The sequence below is a fragment of the Tachyglossus aculeatus genome, chromosome 9 (genome assembly GCF_015852505.1).
Source record: "Tachyglossus aculeatus isolate mTacAcu1 chromosome 9, mTacAcu1.pri, whole genome shotgun sequence".
NCBI classification, from domain to species: Eukaryota; Metazoa; Chordata; class Mammalia; order Monotremata; family Tachyglossidae; genus Tachyglossus; species Tachyglossus aculeatus.
Window position 1 is genome coordinate 23,293,874 of NC_052074.1, and position 19,280 is coordinate 23,313,153.

Below are 19,280 nucleotides of genomic sequence, written 5' to 3' on the forward strand. Positions count from 1 at the left end.
TATGGCCAAGATGATGGCTGCCCCAGCAGTGGCTTGAATGTGGAGGAATCCCCCAACCCAGGTGAGGGAGGGTAGACATTGAGGTGCGCCTTTGCTAAACCACGAATGATCGATCTGTGGGCATCTCCCTCAGGCAATTGCTGGAATGTCAAGAAAACAGTTCCTAGAGCTTCAGAGTTGTGTCTTTCTGCCTGGGACGCCTTTCTCTGGTTTCTCTGAGAGTGCTGGGTCTGATTCCCCACAGATGTTGCCACAGGGCAGAGGACACTGACCCTTCAGTAAGCTTTTGCCTCTTGGCAGAAGAAACTAATTCCCTAATTGGTCCTTAAGAGCTGGACCTAGGCTTGGGGCATTTTGTTTCTCAGAATCCACACAGAGAGCCTTGCGTTGCCTCATCAGGGCTAGGAACAGGCCCTCTTTAGAAAGCAGGGATCCCAAGGGGGAGGGAGAAGAGAAAGGCTAATGAACTGTAAAATGCCTGATGGGGTGTTTTTGAGTTCCCTGTTGCTTTCAGGGGCCACGGTCAGCCAAGCCAAGCCCGTGTGTGAACTCACACACACGGAAGCACACAAAACCCCAGGCTAGCCTAGGGCTGCCTGCCAGAGAGGAATAAATGGGCCCTTCCTCTGACTAAGTGTCTTCTGAAGCAGCCAATCTAAGGTCAGCAGTTTGGAGCTCCTGAAAAGAAGGAGTGGCCCATTTCCCCTCCCACCCATGCTGACCTTGTGATTTAGAAAACAGCTTAATGGGATGTTAGCTGAGCACCACCTGTACTATAATAGCCCTTATTCCACAGTTCACCCTAACTGCCAGCCAGTATGGCCACTCTGAAACTCCAAGCCCTTCCTAAACAGATCTACAGAAATCTACTTTCTGTGTTCTTATGTTTAGGCTGAGCCTTGAAACTCCGGCTTCCTCCCGCCTCTGATTAGGTTCTAACATCTGGGAAGCCTGTGTTGTCCCACTGTGTTGGTTGAGGCAAGTATTAAATAGTTTTGAGCATCTAATAGTTGTCCTCTGGAACATCAAGAAGGTCAACCAAAACTTAGCTGGCTTCTGGTAGGCTTCTCTGTAAAAGACACCTCTCTGGGGTGCGAGGGAAGATGGGGCCTACTGGGTTCAGAGAGGGTGCCTACAAGTCTAGGCAGATCAGGTGGTTTGGCAGGGAGAGCACCGAGATCCCAGACAGGAAGTCAGCTCCATCACTGACTCAGGGCGAATCTGTGGGAAAAATAATTTAACTCCTCTGTAGCTCCACTTCTTCTGTAAGATGGGGTAACGTCCGCTCCCACTACCCAAGCATGAGCCCATATTTAGACTTGCTTTGAGATCCTCAGATGAAAGAGATTAATAAAGTTCAAAGTGAGGTGCTGATGTAGACTGACGGACGTCTTCCACAGACACCAAGATCTGCGGGGCCGGGGATGATGGGAGGCGAGGGAGGTTGTAGGAAGAAGGGACGCACAAGAGGAGAAGGGCGAGACCGGGTGAGAGGCGAGTCAGGTCAGGGCCACACAGAGGGGTAAAGCACGGCCGTGGGAGCTGTAGGCTAGGTGATGGTGGAGACATAGGTGGAGTGGAGCGAGGTGGGGTGAGTCAGGAGAGTAAGAAACACTGTCCTGCCAAGAGCCCAAAAATACACTGGCCCGTCTGTATGTGCCAGACTAGCGAGGATTCCTCAACTCTGGAGATTTCGGTATGAAGAACCCTAAGGGTTTTAACATGTTGACTGGCTGAAAGGACTTCTCTGGGCCTGCTCCCCTTGCTCAGCCAAGAGGGACATTATGAGGGCTCATCTGAGTGTCCACAATGAATTAAAGTTCTTGGTAAAGCACTGAATTTCTTGGAAATTAGACTGTGAGCCTACTGTTGGGTTGGGACTGTCTCTATATGTTGCCAACTTGTACTTCCCAAGCGCTTAGTACAGTGCTCTGCACACAGTAAGCACTCAATAAATATGATTGATTGATTGGAAACTGGCACTATACAAGTCAAAGGGTCAATGTGATTTTATTACCATGTGTTGGATGGAACGCTGTGCTTTGGACCGCCCTGCCTTCACAGGCTCAGCTCCCCTCAAGACTCGTAGGCCCAGCCCACTGCACTGTGGATGAAATGGCCGAACGTCCTTGCCTTGTTGGCTTCCACAGATGGGCCAGGTTGTTGCCGGGGGTACTGGGAAAAGCTGAGCCTATTTTGCATTTGCTCCTCCACTGTGGCGCTGGGAACAGATGAGCGTCCTGGCAGAAGCAGACAGCTTGAGGACGTAACTGAGCTGCCATTCCAAGGCTGGGCCCATTGCTCCAGGATGCCAGAAGGGAACCCAGCAGCAAACGGCTCTTTGTTCCTCGACCCGGGCGAGCGGTCAGCCGGGGCTCCAAACGGTCCAATCCAGCGACTTTAACGAGAATCTTTCTTTGCCGTAGTCACTTCCTCTCCAGTTTCTCTCTTGCCTGAGGGGGTCAATCATCCCGGGAAAGGAGGAGACACCCAAGCAGTGGGTTAACTGATTCCAACCCGGGCTCAGAGCAGATGGCAGAACGCTCGGAGAGGGGGGACTGCGGTGGCGAGGGCCAGGCCTGCAGTCAGAGCTTCAGTGGGAAGCATCTCCCTAACAAACGCAGGGACTTATGTGCTGCTCTGGCTCGTTCTTTTGATTGGGATTGCTGGGTGGCCCGGGTACAGATAGGAATTTACGAGGAGTCAAAAGCGGCTCTATCAAACACAACAGGGGGATAAAGTCCCAATGGGCCCCATTCAGGATGGGGTGGAGAGGGATGCCGAATGCCTCTCTGGAAAGTCCCAGAGGGCCTGACTCTCCTTTTTTGCGGGCAACAAGTTGGCCAGGGCCGGGGCTTCAGGGCAGGACTGCTGAGGCTGCAGAGAAGCCTCTTGGCAAGGAATGTAGCCATTGCAGGCCTACATGTCCTATCCTGCAGTGCTCTCTGGATTGTGTGCGGTTTTGACAGATCTTTTTCACATGGGTGTGTTCAGAGGCATACAGATCCAAGAACAACTCAGTCGCGCAGCTGGTCCGAGGGCCTGGCAGGAGTGTTTATAAGGGGAAGGCTGAGATGAAGAGAGGATCTGTTATATAGAAGCTTCTCCTGGAAACGTCAGCTGGCACTTCCTTTCTGACTGGGAATCCGGCTCCTCTTTAATTCTGGGGACGAAAGAGACGTTAGAGATCACATCTAGCCCAGCCACCTCCCTCCGGGCCTCAAGCCACCGAAATCACCCAAAACGAGTAATTGCCCTTCCTTTTTAAAGACCTTCAAGACCAACTTCCACTGTCAAGAAGTTCGTCCAAGTTTCTAACCTAAATTTCTAGCTACAATTTAAGTCTGTTTCCTTTTGTTCTGAAGATGAAAAGTGGCCCCTTCCGTATAAACCACCACCTCCTTCTCAACTCTTCTAGTTGCGTGACTGGTTGCCCTGAAACCATAAACTCCGGAAAGTTAGCTGCTTCTGGCCTTTCTCCCGTCCCCTCTTCCTGCACCAAATTCCTCTTCTCTTCCTGACCTTACCTTAAAAAAGCCTTTTTCCTGCTTAAATTAAGCGTGATTACTCTCATCCTAGGTGGACTATTCTGTTACCATTGGGCTGGGACTAAGAAGTTCCTTTTTGCCTTCCCGTCACCTCCGATTCCATCCCCCATAGCTGAGAGATTTCCCAAAGGCTCGTCACCCTCCCATGAACGGCTGCTCCGTGTGCCCACAGCTATCTATGGGGTGTTGTCGGCCTTCCCAGTACAATTTTAGACCATTACACAACTGTCTGAGGCCCCTGAGAATAGCCCTTGCCACCTGCTGAGGGCACTGGGGGGATTTGGAGGGAAAGAAAAAATAAATGAAACCCAGTTGCCATTCAGAAATGTCCAGGCCTCGACAGTCCCCATTCAGAAGCAGCCTCACCCTCTGCTCCCAGCTGGTGGATCCCTGTCCGGGAGAAGAGTGGCATCTGTGAGAGGCGGGGGAAGGCAGCAGGGACTCCAAGCCCATGCCGCACATTCTCCCTCTGTCCCTCAGACATCGTCCCTCATGAGTCAGCGATATACAATCCCATTTTCCAACCAGTTCTGCCAACCCCCAAGAACAGAACTCCGATTTCTGGGTCTATTTTCAATGCCTTCCCGTCCCCTCACACCCCCAAGAGGTCCCTTCTGTTTTTTAATCGCCCTGGTGAGTGGGACTGGATTGGCCTTCCATGGGCCATGCAGTATTCAGGTATTCGGGGAAACTCAGAACCATGAGAAGTGATCCCCTAGACTTCCTAGAATAGAGCCCACCCTCAAAGCTTGTTGATGGTTAAAATGTTGACCAGTTTCTTCTCCTCCTTCTATCCCCTGGTTCTTCCCTGAGCATAGTCCCCTCCTCCCTCTCGTTTGAAGTGGGCTGGTCAGAGTAGACGGACTTTCCTGCACTAAGGTCATGTGTGATTTTTATACTTGTACTTGAAACAAACAGATTCTGATGTGGGCTGTCCCTGGGTCAGAGGTAGTGAAGCCAAACCTATACTCAGAACTATATAAAGTTCTGGATGAAGAGGATGTGGACTATGAATCTCTCCCCTCTATTGGCCGTAGCTCTTTGCACCAGTGAAGGAACTCTTAATCATCCCCAGACTCCAGAGGCTGGTTTCTCCCTGCTAAAATCATAAATCCTGATGGAATTCTTTGTTTGCCTCCACTCCATTGGAAGTAAAGGCTGTTCTGCAATGATGTGTTCCACTTGGGATTCAAGTCTTCTTTCTCTTTCTTTTTCTTTTTCTTTTTCTCTCTCTCTCTCTCTCTCTCTCTCTCTCTCTCCTTTTTTTTCCCTCCTCCTTCTGCATACACTCACCGCTTTAATCCTGGGGGGTTTGGTCTCCTTAAAATCATCTCCATCAAATCAATTCCCTAAATACAATTTTTCTTGTCAGTCAGATCCCATTGACAGGAGTTGAAATGGTGGGGGATGGTAATAATAATAATTAATACTGATGGTATTTGTTACACACTTACTATGTGTTAAGAACTTACTGTGTGCCAAGCACTGTTCTAAGCACTGGGCAGGTACAGGATAATCAGGTTGGACACAGTCCCTGTCCCATATGGGGTTCACAGTCTAAGTAAGAGGGTGTAGGATTTAATCCCCATTTTAAAGATAAGAAAACTGAGGTACCAAGAAGTTAAGTCACTTGCCCGAGGTCACATACCAGTCAAGTGGCAGAGCCAGGATTAGAACTCAGGTCCATGCTCTTCGGAAAATTCAAAGTGCTTTACAAAAAAAAAAAAAAGGTGGGGGATTCGTTTGAACAAAAGAGCCTGAGAAGAGACATTGAAGTTTACAAAATCTTGAAGGCGGTAATAGTTTTGATATTTTTTCTGAGTGCTCACTGAGCCCAGCTGCACTAAGCGCTTGGGACAATACAAGCAAAGCACAAATCACGACCCTTGTCCACAAGGGGCTAACCCTCTAGCTGGGGAGACAGACATCCAAATAACGGAATCAGAATAAATAACTGAATGTGCAATCAAACATGCAAATATAATAGCGTTAGTCGTGAGACAGGATATAAATACATAAGCACTAAAGGTGACTGTTGGGTTAACACAGTTTTGAGTGCTGGGAATTAAGCCCCCTGAGGTCAGGGCTCATGTCTACAAACTCTGTACTTTACTCTTGTGAGTGCTCAGTACAGTGCTCTGCACAGTAAATGATCAATAAATACCATTTATTGATTCCCCACAAGCCCGTAAGCTCCTTGAGGGCAGGGATCATGCCTACTGAGTCTATTGTACTCTTCCTAGTGCTTAGTATAGCACTCTGCCCAGGGTAAATGCTCGACAAAGTGTTGATTGATTGACTTAATTGGAGAAGGTTTGTTGGAGGAGGAGGGATCGTAAGAGAGTTTTGAAGGTGGGAAAGGCTGAGGTTGGATGGATTTCAGGAGGAGAATTCTAGGCTGGATGTACAGAGATTGGAGCAAGGGGTTGGAGATGGGAGGGACAAGAGCAGGGTACAGTTAGCAGACAAGCTTGGGAGGGACAAAGGTGGCGGGGGTGTGTGTGATGGGGACATGAAACTGTTCACTTACCCCACCAGGCTGATGGACTGCCCTTCCAGGTCTAAAAGTGGTTGATTTGAGACAAACAAAAGGAAGCGTTTCTTTTGCATTATCACGTAATAAGTACAAAAGTTAATTAAAGTTAGGTAATAATAATTGTGGTATTTGTGAAGTGCTTACTGCTTGGGGAACCACATAGCTGCTGTATTGGTCCCCAGAAAAAACCCTCGTGTCTGTTGATGTTACTCTGTAAGGGAGGATTTGGCTTTGAGTCATGGGTATAAACCCTCCATATGAAGACAAGAGCAGGATTTTTTCCTGAAGCTAATCTCCAGAAGTTCTGGAAGTAAAGTGTCAGCTCCAGGATACAATTTTATTGTCCTTCCACCAGTAGGCTCAACCTGTGAACTGTGCTCCCAGGTATTAAAAATACCTTCCTGTTCACCATAGCCTGAAAAGGCAGCTGCCAAACTATCCATAGTCCACAGAACCAGCAATAGAGGTCAACTCTATTCTCCAAGGCTCTTGGGTCTATCAGAAACCTCGTTGTTGCCTCAACAGCCTGCGACCTGTGAGAAGACTTATAGCAGAACTTGGAATTTTTTATAACTTGTATTTCTTCGTTTCCCACAGCAAAGGGCCCTGGACTCCTAATACATTCTCTTTCCTTCCTTCCCCTCAGGGAAGAGTAAGCAGTTGAAGTTTGGAAAACCGAGTGAAGAAGGCAGGTCACTACAGTCAGTCGTATTTATTGAGCGCTTACTGTGTGCAGAGCACTGTACTAAGCGCTTAAGGTTTCCCCAGGGGAGCACTTAGCGCTGAAAAGCATGAATGCCCTGGGCAGGGTTAGGGAGCCCCAACTCCACCTCTGCTGACCTCAAGATGGGATAATTGCTGAAGATGGTGGAGTCTAGCATGTGAACAGAAGGATGGCAATTCAGAGGCTAAGTGATCAAATCCTGGCCTACTGGGATACATGGTCTTTAGGCCCTCTGTCCTCTCCATTATAGAACGAGGTGTTCCTACATAAACGGCACCAGAAAGGAGCAGCACAGCGTAGTGGACAGAGCACAGCCCTGGGAATCTGCTGTGTGACCTTGGGCAAATCACTTCACGTCTCTGAGCCTCAGTTACATCATCTGCAAAATGGGGAGTGAGACCGTGAGCCCCACGTGGGACAGGAACTGTGTTCAACCTGATTTGCCTGTGTCCATCCCAGCACTTAGTACAGTGCCTGGCACATAGTAAGCGCTTAACAAATACCACAGTTATTATTACTGTCATTATTACTCTCCTGACCTCACGTTTGAGGTGCCAGGTGACCAGCTCGTTTATTCGGCATCCTGGGGCCTCCATTGCCTGGGCTCCGGCCTAGTCAGCATGAGAGCTGTCCAGCAGCGTTTCAGCCTCCTCTTTCCTAGCTGCCCACTTGGATAAAGAGCAGGAAAGCATAGGTGGAAAATGTTTAATCAGTCAATCAGTGGTATTTATTGAGCACTTACCATGTGCAGAGCACTGTACTAAGCACTTTGAGAGTAGAATAAAACAAAGAGCTGGTTGACACGTGCCCTGCCCACAAGGAGCTTGCCCTCTGGATTGTTCCATTCATTTCATTCATTCATTCATTCAGTTGTATTTTTTGAGCGCTTACTATGTCAGTCCCCTCTCTTTTGGTTCTGCTGGTCCCTCCGCACATCCGCCAAGCTAGCTGTCTTCCTCCCTTCAAGGCCCTACTGAGAGCTCACCTCCTCCAGGATGCCTTCCCAGACTGAGCCCCCTCCTTCCTCTCCCCCTCCTCCCCTCTCCATCCCCTCCGCCTTACCTCCTTCCCTTCCCCACAGCACCTGTATATATGTATATATGTTTTTACATATTTATTACTCTATTTATTTTACCTGTACATATCTATTCTATTTATTTTATTTTGTTAATATGTTTGGTTTTGTTCTCTATCTCCCCCTTCTAGACTGTTGGGTAGGGACCATCTCTATATGTTGCCAACTTGTACTTCCCAAGCGCTTAGTACAGTGCTCTGCACACAGCGCTCAATACATACGATTGATTGATTGATTCTCGGTTTGCCACTGGAGTCAGTTCCCTGGAGCTGTGTCAAGCTGGCCAATTAAAAAGCAAATGTCTTGGTGGGGGGCGTCCGGCTTACCCTTTCAGCCTGCTGAGAAGGCCCCCTTCATTGTCTCCAGACTTGCTCACTCAGCAGAGAAAGCCTTTGGAAATGGTTGCAGGACTCGGTTTGGCCTTTTCAACCTAAGGGAGCATCACTGATCCCTACAGTTTTTCATGAATGAGGGGATGGAAGAATGAACAGACAGGAAATAGAAACAGAGAGGGAAATTAACTGATCAAGATCGCACATTAAGTCAGTACAGAGGTGACAGATGATCAGTAGATAGAGCATAGGCCTCGGAGTCAGAAGGACCTACGTTCTATGATCTTGGTTCCGCCACATGTCTGCTATGTGACCTTGGGCAAGTCACTTAATTTCCATGGGCTTCAGTTACCTCATCTGTAAATCGGAGATTAAGAGTGTGAGCCCCATGTGGGACAGGGACTGTGTCCAACCTGATTAACTCGTATCTACCCCAGCGCATAGAACAGTGCTTGGCACATAGTAAGTGCCTAACAAGTACGAAAATCATTATTTTTTTTATTAATTATTATCTGTTCATTTGTCATTCACTTGAGCAGTCTCTTCTCTCAGCTCCCTTATATCTCTCTATGTCCATTATGTCTATTACAGTCTATCACCCCCATCAGATTGTCAAGCTCTTCAAGGGAAAGGAATCACATATATGTTGCCAACCTGTACTTCCCAAGCACTTAGTACAGTGCTCTGCACACAGTAAGAGCTCAATAAATACGATTGATGATGATGATGAATCACATCTGTTGCTACTTTTGTATGTTTCCCTAAGCACTTAGTACAACACAGTGTCTTCAGTAGGTTTTCAGAAAATGTTGATGGAGCAGATCCTCAATAATAACTGGCATTTGTTAAGTGCTTAGTATGTGCTGGGCACCGTTGACCACTGCACCCTCCTCTTAACTTTTGGCCCTTGTTCAGAAGGAGGGAACTGTACCCCAAATCAGGTGAGCCAGCTCCTCAGAGAAGCACGTGGGCAGAGGGTGATAGACTGGTGCCGGAAACGGGATTCTGGTGGAGAGTGGGAGAAGGGAGCGGGGAGCAGGATGGATGGACTGGATCAGGGAAGACGGAGCTTGTCCCTGGGGCCTCACGGGTCGGTTTTGGAAATGGCCTTGTTCAGGCTTGCTGGCAAATCCCCTTTTCCCCAGCCTTGACTAGGCCCCATCCACTGAATCTGCCCTGGGCCCACTAGCTGAGTGGACTAGCTGGAGCTGATTGACTTTTCAACCAAATACACATTTCCATTGACGGGCACAATGTGATCTAGCAAAACGTGGTACAGATTCATGTCATTTCCCCTTTTCCCTTCTTCCTTTTTTCAGGATTTCCAAGCAATCCTAGACATCCTGATAGGGCAGGAGTGTTTCCAGTCTTCCATTTTTTTTATCATTATCAATCACTTCTTTCTCTTCTTGTTCTATACAAAAATCTACTCATTCTCTTTACCTCCTACTAAAGTTTAAAAGCTGTCACTATCATATGGTCTAAAAAACATTTCCCTTACAACTGTAATATATTTATGCCTATAGATATAAATTGATTTAGATCTAGTTGGCTTGCTCGTTGTCCCTTCGAAGTGAGTTCTATAACATCCCTGCTTTCTGTGGTCAGGTATTCCAAATGCTTTGCCTTGTGGGTGCTGGTCCAAACTCCATCAACCTTCTCTCCCATAACACTAAACAGGAAACCCTGCCTTCCGTTTACCTGGTCAATTCCATCTGGTGTGGAAAAACTTCACTCAATGCTTGTAGCCCGTTGTCCTTTTCTGTGACAAAACTTCTTTATCCCCTCTCCCTGTCTTCTGGATCGGTATACTATTGACATGGGTCATTCCTTCGTGAAATGTGTCATGAGTTTCTATACTTTCCCAATCAATTCTCACCAGTAGAGTTCATTTCAGAATTTATTTATTGTCATCCGTACTCTACTGTAGTTTGTTCCTCGGCTCCCATTTTCCCTCCCCTTTTCTCTGGGCCTTTCACTGAGAGAAAACTGTGTGTCAGTCCCTCTGCCTGTCCTTGAAGGCTCCTTTTGAGCCCTATCCCTCCTCACACCCCCTTGGCGTTCAGTCTGATCAGCCTTCAGCCTGGACCTGAGTGAGCATTTCCACTCCTTTATTGTTGGTCTTCATTAGTAATTTCTCTCCCTTCCTATTTTTCTCTCTTTTACTCTAAACTGTAAGTGCCTTCTAGACTTTAAGCTCGTTGTGGGCAGAGAATGTGTCTGTTTATTGTTGCATCGTACTCTCCCAAGCACTTAGTACAGAGCTCTGCACACAGTAAGTACTCAATAAATATGATGATTGAATAGATTGCAATCTCCTTGCAGGCAGGGAACATGTCTACCGATCCTGTTGTACTCTCCCAAGCGCTTTGCACAGTGCTTTGCATGCAGGAATCGCTCAATAAATTCCACTGATTGACTGATGGATTTAACCTGACTCTCCTTCCAGGTAGTTCACTTATCAACCATTACCTAGCAAGGCATCTTGCCTCTTCTTGCTTGTGAGATATCCCCCACCCAGTCTTCCTACTAGGTCCACGATCTCCCACTGATCAACCTTGTTTTCCACCAGCTTGTTCTGTCCTGACTCTGTCCTTCCTCCAGCACAGGCTGTTGAGGATATTCCCGCCCAGGGCACGCCAGTGCCCCTGTTCTGTACATCTCCAGTGCTTTCTGGATCCACTCTGGGAAGCTTAAGGCTGCCAGTCTAGATGCAGTATCTTCTGTGTGCTTTTATGTCATCCCCTTCAATCCTGGCATCTGAGTCATCACAAAAACGTCTGAGTCATACTGAGTGATTTTGTAATCCAGGATCCAACAACATAATCTCTGTCTGGATCCCTGCCAATTTCTCCCTTAAACAAGCAGCGGGGCCTAGGAGAAAAAGGATGGGCCCGGGACCTGGCTCTGGAGTCAAAGGACCTGGGCTCTGATCCCAGTCCCACCACTTGCCTGCTGTGTGACCTTGGGCCAGTCACTTAACTTCTCTGAGCCACTATTTCCTCATCTGAAAAGGGGGATTCAATCCCTTCCACTTAGATTGTGAGCCCCATGTGAGGCAGGGACTGTGTCCTATGGGATTACCTTAAATCTACCCTAGCACTTAGAACAGTGCTTGATACATAGTAAGCACTTAACAAATACCACAATTATTACTCATATTTATACATAATTATATAGCTGTATTGAGAAGCATCATGGCCTAGTGGATAGAGCTGGGGCCTGAGTCAGAAGAACCTTGTCCCTGACATCATCTGTCTTAATTTTTACCCAGACTCCTTGCTAGTTCCTGTTACAGCCCAGAGGAAACAACACATTATTATTCCCACTTAACCCTCGGGGGAACCAAAGCAGAAGGGGAAATTATTTCTTCAGGGTAACATATGAGAGTCTTATCTGCACAGGACAAATCCAACATCTCTCTGAAAGACTAAATCTGAAATCATCATCATCAATCGTATTTATTGAGCGCTTACTATGTGCAGAGCACTGTACTAAGCGCTTGGGAAGTACAAATTGGCAACATATAGAGACAGTCCCTACCCAACAGTGGGCTCACAGTCTAAAAGGGGGAGACAGAGAACAAAACCAAACATACTAACAAAATAAAATAAATAGAATAGATATGTACAAGTAAAATAAATAAATAAATAAATATCGCCTGGTTCCGAACAGTGCAGTAATATTTTCATCAAGTAAAAGGGGGACTTGGCCTAACTGATGCAGACAGGCTGCAAGTGGTTTGAGGGGGGATGGAGAAGGCCGCTGGGTCCAGGAGACGGACCCCTCCTACATAGTCCAGGAGCCCACCTGAGTGACAGCTGCTGCTGGTGAGATGCTGCTGGAGCTTCACATCTCTTCCAAGGCCCCTTCTGCACCCTAGAGAAATAAATATTGCAAAACACGAAACAGATTTTGTTCTGTTTGTTCTACATGCAGAAGGCAACTCTTGCTGCACAGAGATTTTATAAGCCAAAGCAGTTCGAACTGGGCCACACTGGGCTAGGTTTTACGTTAAGCACTGCATATGAGTGGCAGTGCAATTCCTCTGAAATTAGAAAAGTAGAGGTAGCTCCCGTTTTCATTTTTGAGAACATTTCTTTTGGCCTCCCTGGATTTTTATTTTTTTGGCCTGGGGATAATGTTTCTTCCCCGGGATGCTTAATGCTTAATGCTTCTGCTAGACAGCACTGCCTCTGTCTATGGCGGCAGAAAGTCATTTGACATTTTCTCTATCCTCTAGTTTTATTTCTCCTCTCCCTGCCTTCCAGCACTCTGGGCAGCAGGAGAGCCAAAAGAGAGAGGGAGCGAAAGAAGAAAACATCTTTGGGAAAAAGGACGCCCAGCCAAACCATTAGCTGCAGGGTGAGGCACCGTAGAAAACGGACACAAGTAGGCACAGGCTGCCCATCAGTGGGTGTGGTGGGTGGCCCCTGAGATCACTTTGGTCCCGTGCAGGTTCAACCAAAAATGAATATTATGATTAAAAATGCAAAAAATTAAAAATACACCCACCTTTGCGGACTCTTCCCGTGATTCAGGAGTAGAGTTGGGGCCACATCTCAGGTTTCCAACTCCCAGTTCAGTGCCCTATCTATGCCGTTTCCATTTCTGACTTGCCCCCAGCCTCATCAGTCAGTCAATCAGTAGAATGTATTGAGCACTGTGTGCAGAGCACTTGTACTAAGTGCTTGGGAGAGTACAATACTGTCTCAGCCCTTCCAAGCTGTGAGGCTTGCTGACCAAAATCAGGTTTGCAATTTTCAGTGAAGCAGCCTGAATGCAAACGCCTGTTTACTTTAGTCTCTGTGTCCCTATGAACTTAGATCTATACCCTATATGCACTTAATATTCACCCCACCCTTAGCCCCACAGCACTTATGTACATATCCGTAATTTATATTAAAGTCTGTCTCTCCTTTAGCCTGTAAGCTCCCTCTGGGCAGGGAACGTTTCCATGAACTCTGCTGATTTGTACTGTCCCAAGCATTTAGTGTGGTGTTCAATAAATACCAGTGACTGATTGATTTAGTCTCCCACTCACACTTAAGAGGCTAGTGACCACTGGGAAAGGACTGCAGGGCACCAAACTCTAGGTGTGGAAACCACCCCCTGACCTGTGGTCAAGTAGAAAGGCAGCCTACTGAGAATTGGATGCCCGTACATTAGCATCCCAGAGAAGATCCCTTTGGGTGAAATAGAGTCTCCGGTACGTGAAGCTGGCCTATACCCCTCGTCTCCTCACTTCTCTTTTCTGGCTCTTAGTCTTTCTCAAGGTTGGATGGAAACCCCTTGCTCTCAAAAACCCCATGTCTTATATCCAGCCTGTCATCCAGTTTTACCGTTATCCTCATCATAAACCACAAAAGAAGTGAATGCCCATGAGATGCTAGGGAGAGAAACAATGGAGAGACAGAGCACAGCAGAGGTCAGCTTCTCTGCCCTTGGGAAGCTTATAGCACATCTGAGACAAGGCTTTCAGCCACGACAATTAAAACAAATCTCCTCTTGGAAACATGCTGAGGGTCCCATTTTATTTGCGTTTGTCAGAATGGACAGGATCAATTCCTGAATGAAGTACGCTTCTCTTGATTGTAACTCCAAGGGCAGGGATCATATCTATTATCTCCATTGTTCTCTCCCAAGTGCTTAGTACAGTGCTCTGCACACAGTAAGTGCTCAGTAAATACTATTGGTTGATTAAAGGATGGGATGCCAGAAGAGAAAGGAGGGCTACTCCAAGTTTAGGGGACAGCTTGACGAAGGATCAGAGAAACTGCATTGATGAGGACATAGGAAGGATACAACGACAACTGGACAAATATGGAAGTCATTTTCATTAGATGTAAGCAAAGAAGAGAGAAAAGGGGCATTTTGTGGAGTGGTGAGTGAAGAGTCCTCTGGGAATTATGTATTTAGGTGGGGGCTCATCATCAATCGTATTTATTGAGCGCTTACTGTGTGCAGAGCACTGTACTAAGCGCTTGGGAAGTACAAATTGGCAACATATAGAGACAGTCCCTACCCAACAGTGGGCTCACAGTCTAAAAGGGGGAGACAGAGAACAAAACCAAACATACTAACAAAATAAAATAAATAGAATAGATATGTACAAGTAAAATAAATAAATAAATAAATAGAGTAATAAATATGTACAAACATATATACATATATACAGGTGCTGTGGGGAAGGGAAGGAGGTAAGATGGGGGGGATGGAGAGGGGGACGAGGGGGAGAGGAAGGAAGGGGCTCAGTCTGGGGTTCAGTAGGGTTTGAGGTATAATCACCAGCTCTCTCCCATTTAGATGGGGAATGTTTCATGGAAGAGTTAGCATTCCAGTAACTGTTTGAAAGAGGGAAGACGAGGGCATTCCAGGACGGGTTGAAGCCAAAGAAAAGGCCCTGGGACAGAAATGGAGTTTTCCTGGAAGAGGGAAGGGAGTGGGCTGGGGGAAGACATGTCAGATCACCTGGGGCAGACAGATAAAGGTTCTGAAGGCAGGGTTGGGGAGATACCTGGGGGATGGGTTTTCAACCAGATTTGCCTCAAGGTGGGGACAGGGGGATCAGTGTTCCAAGTAGCCCATGAGGACGGCCACTTGGTGAGCAGCAGCTTCCTCCAGGACAGCTTCCTGAAGTAAGAGATCCAGAGGCCTCAGCAAGAAGTGGAGCAGTGGCTGAAAAGAGAAGCTAAGGCTACTGCCACCAGCTCCTGAGTCCGTACCTCTGCCAGAAGCGTATAAGAAGCATATGAGAAGCAGCGTGGCCTGGAGGATAGAGCAGGGGCCTGAGAGTCAGAAGGACCTGGGTTCTTGTCCCAGCTGTGCCACTTGCCTGCTGTGTGACCTTGGACAAGTCATTTCACTTCTCTGGGCCTCGGTTACCTCATCTGTAAAATGGGGGTTAAGACTGTAAGCCCCATGTGGGGCAGGGACTGTGTCTAACCTGATCCCCTTGAGTCTACCCCAGTGCTTAGAACAGTGCCTGGCACATAGTAAGTTCTTACAGATACCATTTTTTGAGCGCTTACTGAGTGCAGAGCACAGTACTAAGAACTTGGGAGAGTACGATATAGAAGAGTTGGCAGACAAGTTCCCTGCCCTCAAGAAGCCATCTGTGAGCATGTCCCACACAGCAGAGGAAGCCCTGGGAGCAGGGTCGCCCACTCTGTGACAAATACCGGGGAAGAAACCAGACAGTCATATTGGCCAAAGTCCCTGCCTGTCCTGCATGGGGTTCACAAGCTAAGTAGGGACCCCTATCCCCCATCCACAGTTTACATAGGAGGAAACAAAGATCTAGAGAGATGAAGGTCCCTTGACAGGCTGGTGCCAGAGCTGAAGTCAGAGGCCTGGTCTCCCGATTCCCAGTCCCCTACCCTTTCCACTAGGCCATACTGTCTCTTTCCCTCCCAACCCTAAACTGAAGTCCTTGGAAGAATAAGCAGCCCCAATGCGGAGGGAAAGACCCCAGGGCCATTCAACAGCACCCTGAGTGCCCAGGTAACACTCGCCCCAGTTAGCAATGGACAAGGAAAGGTGCCCTGCTACATTTTCATGGGCAGTGGATGCAAGAGATTCTCTCTCAGTGGCCCTGACATTAGTGGATTCATTCCATCTCAGTGGTCAGTGACCCAGAGGGCAGCTTTGGGAAGCCACTCCATTGATAACATAGAACATGACTTGTTCCCCTGGTCTGTAGTTCTTCATTCCTCCACCAACACACATACCCGGGCACCCAAGATGCCACCCCTTGAAAGAGAACTAGGACTGGCGAGGTGAATTTTAGAGGAAACCTGCCATTTCTCCCCTAGCAAATTCCCTAACCAGGAGGGGAAATGACACCAGATCTGGTGAAACCCTGGAGACCCAGCATGCCTCTCTAGGATCTGGCAGGCAAGGTGACCGGCTAAGGCCCAGGAAATAGTGCAGGCTGAATAATTCAGATAGTGGGGTCAGAAGCTGTGTAGTCTAGTGGAGAGAGCAGAGAGCTGGAAGTCAGGAAACGTGGGTTCTAATCCCAGCTCCAACACGTTCTTCCGTCCCTAGTAGGTCAGGGACTGTCCGATCTAATTGTATTGTATCTACCCAAAGCCTAGTGCAGTACAGATCGTAAGTGTTGAAACAAATACTACAATCATCATCATTATTATTATTATTTCCAATATTAGCTCCGGTGGCTCAACAGGCCTGCCAGGCAGGAATCTGGTTGAGACCTGTGGCCCTACCCCTTCCCCAACCTTGCCCGCTATTCTAGTGCAGTGCTTGGGTCCTGGCTCTCTGCCACACCAGTGGGTACAAGTGTACCTAGGAAGAGGAAGGGAGCAGGGTTTGAGATGGCCAGTGGGAGAAGCTAAGCCAAACTCGGGCCTTTTGGTGGGATCAGGGGCTCTCCTGGAGACAAGAAGACCAACCGGGGTGTCTTTTCAGGCAGTGCAGTCTCTGGCCCTCAAACCCTTCCGCCCATTCCCCAGGCTGGAGTCAAAATGCCCATCCCCTTTGGGTCTGGGTGGGTGGGGTGGGGGAAGGGGTGGCATTGTTTATGATGGGGGAGCAGCCCCGGGTGGGGGGCAACCTGAGCTCAGCCGGGGGAGGGAGGCGATTGGCTACGTCACCCCAGGCCTTTGTGACCCGGCGGAAGGGTCGCTGCAGCTGGCCCCCATCACCCCCTCCCCACAGCCAGCCTGCATTCCCCCATGAAGACTCAGAACATCGTGGATGTGAGCAAAGCGGGCAGGGGCGACGGCAACCACAGACCTCCCAAACAGGTGATTCCAGTCACTTCCGAGGCTGGACAGGACAGCAGCTCAGAAGCAGCGGGCACTGTCCGGCCGTGGAAGCGGGAGGCGGGCCAGGAGGGCTCCGGGTGGGCTGGGTGGGGCCCCCCCCGGCCTGGCTGACAAGATGGGGTTTTCAGAGCCGGGCCTGAGAGAGGCTCAGGGTCGGAGAGGAGGGCAGACCAACCTGGAAGCTGAGCTTTCGGGAAAGATAGACGGATGACAGCTCGAAGGTTGGAAGCTGAAGGGCTCATCAGGACTGAAGCGTTCAGCCTTGTCCCAATAATAATAATCACAATAACTGCTATGTTTGTTAAACCCTTACTATGTGTCAAGCATTGTACTAAGTGTTGGCGTAGGTACAGCGTGGTTCAGTGAAAAGAGCACGGGCTTTGGAGTCAGGGGTCAGGGGTTCGAATCCTGGCTCTGCCCATTGTCAGCTGTGCGACTTTGGGCAAGTCACTTAATTTCTCTGTGCCTCAGTTCCCTCATCCGTATAATGGAGATTAAGACTGTGAGCCCCCCGTGGGACAACCTGATCTCCTTGTATCCTCTCCAGCACTTAGAACAGTGCTTTGCACATAGTAAGTGTAATGCCATTATTATCATTATTATTATTATTACAAGATAGGTTCCACAGTCTGAGTAGGGTATTGAATTCCAGTTTTGCAGATGAGGGAACTGAAGCCCAGAGAAGTGAAGTGTCTTGCCCATGGTCACACAGCAGACAAGTGACAGAGCCGGGACTAGAACCCAGGTCCTCCAACTCCCAGGCCTGAGCTCTTTCCACTAGGCCACACTGCTTCTCCCAAGACCACAAACTCATTCGTTCATTCAATCAGTCGTATTTACTGAGCACTTAGTGTGTGTAGAGGACTGTACTAAGTGCTTGGAAAGTACAATTTGGCAACAAATAGAGACAATCCCTACCTAATAACGGGCTCACAGTCTAGAAGGGGGAGACAGACAACAAGAAAACAAGTAGACAGGCATCAAGAGCATCAACCCTCTCTGGGTCGGGAGCTGTATGGCTCCCTGGAGGTTTAACGTCATGCAGCGTGTCTGGTGTCTGTTTTACGCCCTGGTGCCCTGAAGAGGGTGAACTGTCAGGGTCCCCGGGCGTGCTGCTTGTTTCCTTGCCATAGAGTTGCCACCCACTGAGGTCATTCAGGACTACCTTGCCACTATGGCCCAGCCCAGGCAAAGGCTGCTTGGGGCCATGCAGCTAAATGCCCCAGGGTGGGGTGACTAGGGACTCTTTGGAGCTGCCAGAAGAGAAGTTTAACTCTGGGGAGGGTGGAAAGTGGAGAACAGGGAACTGCCAGGGAGTTAGAAAATGCAGGACTCTATCGTGAGGATTGTTTTGTAGGCCCCTGGAATGTGGAATCCTTAGCAGGCTCATTATTCCCAGCCCCTGCGGGGGGTTCCAAACTCCATCAGGATTTGCTTACTATAAACTGGGGTTCTCCCAGAATCCTCCTTCCCAATCTCCCACAAGCCTAACGGGAAGCCTGGTGCTAGCGGGTAGTGGGTCACCAGCGCCTGGTGCTTTCTGACTGCTGCAGCAGCTGCTGGGAAGAGCCACTGTGATGCAAGAGGCTTGACCAGCCCACCCTCCAGGGCCAGGGGTAGGACAGGTCAGAGCTTGAGAGGCTTGCGAGGGAAGGACTGGACAGGACCTAAGAGGCTTGCAGCCTTCCCGAGTGCGGTCCCCAAACACAGGCTGGCTCCTGTTTCAGGGTAACCCCAATCCAGTGCCACAGGAGGTGGGAGGAACCATTCCGGGCTCCTTTTAACCTTTCAGATCTAATCAGGGAGGTCTTGGTTTAGCCCCAATCTCCAGTATCCAGACCTCAATCTGCCTCTTGAAGATCTTCCTGGGGCTGACCGTGCCCAGAGGGCACCTCCCAAGTCAGCTGCAGCACAGACAATTCCCCCAAACCTATCTCAGCCCAACTCAGCCCAACCTCACGCTCCCAGGGCAGGCTGTGAAGCCGCCCTGAGGCTCGGGAATGTGATGCTGGGTGCCCTCAAGCGAACAATGCTCCCTCAAGATACTGCAAGAGCAGCCGGTCTCCTGGCCAGCTCATAACGCTAAGTCACCCCTGCCCTGCTGGGTGCCAGAGTCTCTGGGAACTGGCCCCACACCCAGAGACTTTGGCACCCCACAGGGCACACCACACTGCGTATAGTCCATCAGGGCAAGCTTTGACCCTGGAAGCTATTTTTCTGTCAGCATCCTGTAGGTTATATCTCAGCAATCTCCATACTTAGAGCCTCTCGAGCCA

General features: G+C 48.8%; 1 protein-coding gene across 4 annotated transcripts in view; it reads left to right on the plus strand.

The window, feature by feature from the left end:
• MAPRE3 (microtubule associated protein RP/EB family member 3) overlaps positions 1–19,280 on the plus strand; it is a 42,326-nt gene that overhangs the window by 16,276 nt on the left and 6,770 nt on the right. Inside the window, exon 1 of one of the 4 annotated variants that reach the window (XM_038751404.1) lies at positions 16,880–16,983. The exons of the other annotated variants lie outside the window; for them this stretch is intronic. The gene's annotated coding sequence lies outside the window, so the exon portion shown is untranslated. Of the gene's footprint in view, positions 1–16,879; positions 16,984–19,280 lie in introns of those variants that run through there. 4 annotated transcript variants of the gene reach the window in all.